Source organism: Lactuca serriola, chromosome 5 (genome assembly GCF_051521515.1).
Source record: "Lactuca serriola cultivar US96UC23 chromosome 5, Lser_US96UC23_V15, whole genome shotgun sequence".
Lineage (NCBI taxonomy): Eukaryota > Viridiplantae > Streptophyta > Magnoliopsida > Asterales > Asteraceae > Lactuca > Lactuca serriola.
This window is the reverse complement of record NC_136412.1, coordinates 65,147,565-65,154,171: the sequence shown is the minus strand read 5'-3', so window position 1 is coordinate 65,154,171 and position 6,607 is coordinate 65,147,565.

The window sequence follows — 6,607 nt, the reverse complement described above, 5'->3', positions numbered from 1 at the left end:
CATCCTCATACGATTTTTCTACAATTTATGGTGATTTTTACAAAACTGTCTATCACTGCAGAAACAAAATCAGACCAGGTTGTGAAAATGAACATTTTCACACTAGTTTGAGACTACCAAAAATTATGGGAAAATTTATGAACACAGTAGACACTTTTTCCAAATACTCAGAGTTTGTGGATTCAGTTTTCGACTTACGATGATTTTTCTATAATTACTCAAAAACAGTGACAGTTGAGGGTAAAACTGTCAAATACATATTTAAGAGTTATTCACACCTTGTAACATGTTGAGCAAGATGTGTAAGATTTACACTTAGTATTCCCAATGTCCCTTATTTGAAATACATATACATGCGTAACAAGGTTTCATACCATCATACAACACTTTAGATAAACTATAATAGGTATAGTTTTGAACACTTCATTTAACAAAGAAAACAATAACATTATCGATTTACAAAACGAACTTTCACTATACACTACGTGAACTCGTTAATGAATATTTGTAAGACATTCTCCTTCGGGGTACTCCAAGTACCACAGAAAAGTCATTTAGTTATAATCAGAATCTCCTAGAGTGAGAACATGATAGTTGTGTATAGATCTATACTGGATCTGACAAACCCGCACCTAAGCTGCTTCCAACAGCTAGACCGGCAGGTCTGTGGTGACAAGTGTCATAACTTTCTGACGCCTGAAGAACGTCACATTCAAGGCTATCTAGTCTTTAGTATGATTATAACGCCTTGCATGGAATATTAACACAACATACAGTTCACGAAAATTCTAAGGCTTTATACAAAGGAGTTTTATTTAAATATAAAACACACACATAAGTATGACTATTTACTTACACATACTAAGCCTTGTTTCATTTCAGTTTACAACCAATCTTTTAGAAAATATTGGATTTTTCTGGAAACAAACTTTTAACAAACATTAAGGAAACAACACACATTTTTATAAAATACTTATGAACTCACCAGCTTTATGTTGATACTCTCTTTTCAAAACAACTTGTATTCTCAGGTAATCAGTAATACAGGTAACCACAAGATTTTTTAAGTCAAGATGCTAAGGCATAGTTTTTTTGCTACATTTTATCATCATATGTAATTTAATTGGAAACACGTATTTTTGGAACATGTATTTTGGAAACAATGTAATCTTTTTAAATTATATCTATGATGGTTGTGTTTTACTTTCTTCACTATGGTTATGATACTGAGCATGATGTCATCCACCCTCGAACGTTTTCGTCTTTCTGGTTTGGGGGTGTGACATGGGGTATGCTGCTCGCACGACGTACAGGGTCTACAATAAGAAGACGAAGAAAATCGTAGAATCCTTCGACGTGCGTTGGTTGGAGGAGACGAAACGGATGCCAGAGTTGGTCCAGATTGGTTGTTTGATTATGCATCTCTATTCAAGTAGTTCAATGTGTTTTCAGATGATTTGTCTGGTTCTAGTTCTGGTTCGAAGGCTGTGATTGAAGATGAAGATGAAGAAGTTGTCTATAGACCGCCGGTGGTGTCTTCTACGACTCCTACAGTGGATGCATCTGTTCCAAGGGATTTGTCTGATTCTCCAAATCAAGAAAACAATCCATATGCTGATGCCACTCCTCTTACTCCTGATGAAAAAGAGTTCATGTCCAGAGATGCTTCCACTACTACTCAAACAATTATGGAACTTCTCTTTCCCGAACCAATTGATAATGAGTTCGTGGCAGGCCTCTCTCACGATTCCGGACCGCCTGAGGTAGATCATTCAGCAAATGATGGATTTGTCCATATTCACAACCTTCCCGTAACGCTCAATAACATCAGACAGGAGCTACCTTCCAGAATTCAACGCGATTCCCGATCGAAAACGTCATTGGTCAGCTGGGCAAAGGTGTTCTAACACGGAGTCAGAGTGGAGATGTAAATACATGTCTCTATTCTTGCTTCATATCTCAAATAGAGCCAAAGAATGTTGAAATGGCTTTGAATGAGCCCATTTGGGTGGATGTTATGCATGAGGAGTTGAATCAGTTTGAAAAGCTTGGGGTTTGGAAGCTGGTTGAATTACCTAAGGGCAAGAAGTCACTCAGCACGCGTTGGGTTTATCGAAACAAGCAAGATGATTCAGGGGTTATTGTGAGAAATAAGGCTCGGTTGGTTGTACGTAGATTTCGCCAAATTGAGGGTCTCGACCACACCGAAGTTTATGCTCTGGTTGCTCGCTTGGAGGCTATTCACATCTTCCTCGCGTATGCTTCCTACATGAACTTCACGGTATACCATATGGATGTCAAGACTGCCTTCCTATACGGCGCTGTGAAGGAAGAAATCTATGTTGATCAACCTCCTGAGTTTGTCAATTCGAAGTTTCCAAATCACGTCTACAAGTTGGACAAGGCTTTATACAGGTTACATCAAGCTCCAAGGGCATGGTATGCAACTCTTACAAAGCACTTGCTTAAGCATGGTTCTTCACGGGACGATCGATCAAACCTTATTCATTAAGCATGTTGGTGCCGATCAGATTTTTGTTCAAATCTACGTTGATGACATCATTTTCGGGTCAGCATGTCCACAGCTATGCAAGGAGTTCGAAAGCGCGATGAAGAAGAGGTTCGAGATGAGTTCTCTAGGGGAGATGACCATGTTTTTAGGGATTCAGGTCAACCAAGATTCAACCAGAATCCCGCTCCATTAAGACAAGTATGTTGAAGATATGCTAGAGAAGTTCGGGTTTCGATACGCAAAACCTGCACTGAAGCCGATGGCCGAGAGACACGTGTTGACTCCAGATATTGAAGGTGAATCTGTAGATCAGACTGACTACAGATCGATAATCGGATCGTTGATGTATCTAACCTTAAGCAGGATAGACATCATGTTCGTTGTTTGTCAATACGCATGATATCAGGCTAATCCTAAACTTTCACATCTTATTCCTGTCAAAAGAATTTTTCGGTATCTCAAAGGCAGCCCAAAATTGGGTCTTTGGTATCCGAAAAATTCTGAATTTGATTTATATGCTTTTTCTGACAGTAATTATGGAGGCTATGAGCTTGACAGGAAATCCACGTTTGGCGGATATCAATTTCTTGGAGACCGGTTGGTGTCATGGCAGTGTAAAAAACAGCATACAATCTCAACCTCAACGGCAGAGGCAGAATATATAGCTGCTTCTGCCTGTTGTTCTCAAGTTATCTGGATACAACATCAGCTCATGGATTATGGTTTGAATTTTCTAGAAACCCCTATCTTTTGTGAAAATAAAGCTGCAATTCAAATTGCTAAAAATCTGGTCCAACACTCAAAAACAAAGCATATCGACATCAAAGTGCACTTTATCAGAGACTGTTATGAGCGTTCGCTCATTCGGTTGGAACAGGTTCCCACTGCTAATAATGTGGCGGATCTGTTCACAAAACCGTTTAACAAAGCATGATTCGATGTGCTTATGGGATTTTTGAAAATGATATGCTTTGAGGACTAATTTTTGCTTTAGGATAGTTTAAATTTGCGCATTTAATTTTCATTCTTACCCTTGCACAAATTTAGGGGGAGAAATAAACAAAAATTAAAAAATTAAAAAAAATAAAAAAATATATAATAGTAACATTTCTGTAGATGTTGTGATGGGAAGTCATATACTCATGTGATAACAGGCAATTTGAATCTCTGTAATGTACCAAAGTTGAATTGTCTAGGCTCCGTGTTCGATGCGCTGGTAGGCTCGAAAGATTTAAATGGACTTGACTAGGTATTGATGAACTTAAGAAATCTAGAGACTTGACAAACCTTAACCTAGATAGTTCCGTTTAGCCTGACAATACGACGCTTGGGTAGGTTGGGCAGGGAGATATACATGAGAATCCATCGGTCACACTAAAGTAATCCGTATCTAGAACCGTGGTTTAACTCTTCCTCGATGTACAGACTTTGTCCTTAATTCCAGTATTGACGGGGCGACTGGGGAATTCCGATAAAGTAGGTCTGTAGAAGGTTATTTTATTATTTTCCTTCTGTTAGTCATATGTTGCCTCCTCTAAGTGATTGAAATACATCCGACCTGGATTGCAACATATGCAATTCTATTTCTCTATATCTTCTATCTATGCAATTCTTCCTATCTGTTAGCCATATGTTGTCTCCTTTGTGTGATTGAAATACATCCGACCTGGTACACAGCATATGCACCATTCTACTTCTCAATCCCTCTAAATTTGGTTTGTCATATGTTTCACCCTCTGCGAGATTTAAAGAGATCCGACCTGGGTGTACAGCATATGCATTTTAAATTTGACTTCTCCCATAATAATTGTCTGCTCACCTAAAGTAAGGAGTACTTTGGAAGTTCTTGATTATTGGGGTATGTTAGGAAGCAAGAAACATGTTCTAGTACATTTAAAATTAAACAAATCACTAGGTTGTCTGTGGATCTCGCTGCTCAATTTAAGTGGACAACAATATCCTTGGTCATCGTCAGATGAATGGTCCTTAGGAATTTTATCTAGAAACATAAGGTCACAATGCCTTGTCATTTGTAGTATGTCAAAAATTTGTTACAATCTTTCGTGTTTAAGTGGACCACAATACTGGCGATCGACCAGATCTAAACATGAAGGTGGATGTACTGATAAACGGATTAAGGTTGTCTAAAAACTTTGATCCCAATATCACAAAAATATTATTAGCGTTAGTTGAGGTGAAATTAGTGTTAATTCATTTTAATTTCAATTTTTTATTATTTTTAATTTTTATTTTTATTTTTAGTTTTTATTTTTATTTTCATTTTGCTAAAATTCAAAAAATTAAAAATTAAAAAATAGTTTATTTTAATTTTTAAAATTTGTTTTATTTTAGTTTTATTTTATTTTATGTTTTAGTCCTCAAAATGCATTATTTTTTTTAATTGTTTTTGGGTATTGGGCTTAATTTTTTGAAGCTTTTTGGGTTGTAGTCCATGGTTTTTGGACCGGGTCTTGGTTTCGGGTATATATGATGCTAAGTCCGACTATAAACTCTTTACTCTCATTTTTTCTTGTGCGTCCGTAAACACCTCCGAACCCTTTCATAAGTTGTTCATCGATCCATCTAATTTTGTGTTTATAACTTAAAATTGATTGTTTACGTTTGCAGGTATGCCCATTGCGATCACCAGAATGTCATTTTAACAGTAAAACGACCTTGAATCGAAGCATTAGTCGAAGAAATTGAAATTGTCGACGTTTATGGTTCTTGAGTTGTTTACGGCCATTGAAGGGCTTACGGCCGTAAACCCTTACGGCCGTAAACTCCCTATATGACCGTACACTCAATTTTTGGTCATAAAATATTGTTTTTAACACTTAATCACCATTAAAGCCTAATTAAATTGCTTCATGAGTAAAACCTTATTCTTAAATGATGAAATAAATTGTTTTCTCACTTGGCTTGGTTAAGTGCAGATCAAAATGGATGGACTCAAGTTTGTTGATAGTCACAATTTGGCGATCTTTTTGGTTGACCCTACAGCAGCTCATGGTGATTTCAAGTCCATGATCCATGATTTGAAGAAATGCTGCTTAGCTACTGCTCTGACTTTAAATCCAATGATCTACCAAAGCCTGATTAAATAGTTCTGGAAGACTGTAGTAGTGAAAAAGGGGAATGATGGCTCAAAGTCTGTTGAAGCTACTGTTAAAGGAAGCAAGGTCATTGCAACAGAGCAGATCATCTGGGAAGTTCTGAGAATTGAAGACCAACCAAGTTTCCTGACCGAGATTGAAATAGATCAAGCTCAAGAACCCCTCGATAAAATGGGATATGAAGGAGAATTTCCTCCAAACCTCAAGAAGTTGTTACCACCATATTGGAGGTTTGTAGCTCATGTCTTTGTGAGTTTCATCTCGGGAAGGAGATCTGGAGCGGATGAAATCTCTTTACTGAACACAGGTGCAATCGCCGCTCTTGCTGCGGGACTTGATTTCAACTTCTCCAAGTTCATCTTGGACAAACTTATCGGGAATATTAAAGGAAAGACAAGAGATAAATTTCTCATGTACCCAAGGTTCATTCAGCTGCTCATCAATAACCAATTCCCGGAGATTGAAAAGAAAGGAGAAACTTTAGACATGAAATCCCTTAGGTCAAACACCATTGGTTTAATTAAACAGAACCGTAAGGGTAAATTTATGTTCCAAGGAAAATACCCTTTGGTGAAGTTTGGGGTGTTTGCTGAATTGAATGATGCATCTGAGTCCAGTGATTCCTCTGACCACTTGGAATCTGAAGACGATGCCATTACCGTCTCAGAGCATGAAGAAGAAAGAGTTCATCCTGTTGCAATTGTAGCAGAGGAACATGACACCATGATCAATGTGGAGGTACAGAGTGACTTTAACAAGAGTCAAGATGCGGGTGGTGATGGTGATGATGATGGTAATGATGAAGGTTTCGGTGATGATGACTCAATTTTTGGTGGTAACCTGGCTAGACATGATGATTTGGAAATGAATTTTGAGTTTGCGGATGACTATTGCCCCATAAATGAGGACCTTGACTCCTTCTTTGACGGTGTCTATGAAGTTGCTCAACCGACAACAAAGACACGGGAAGTGGATAATG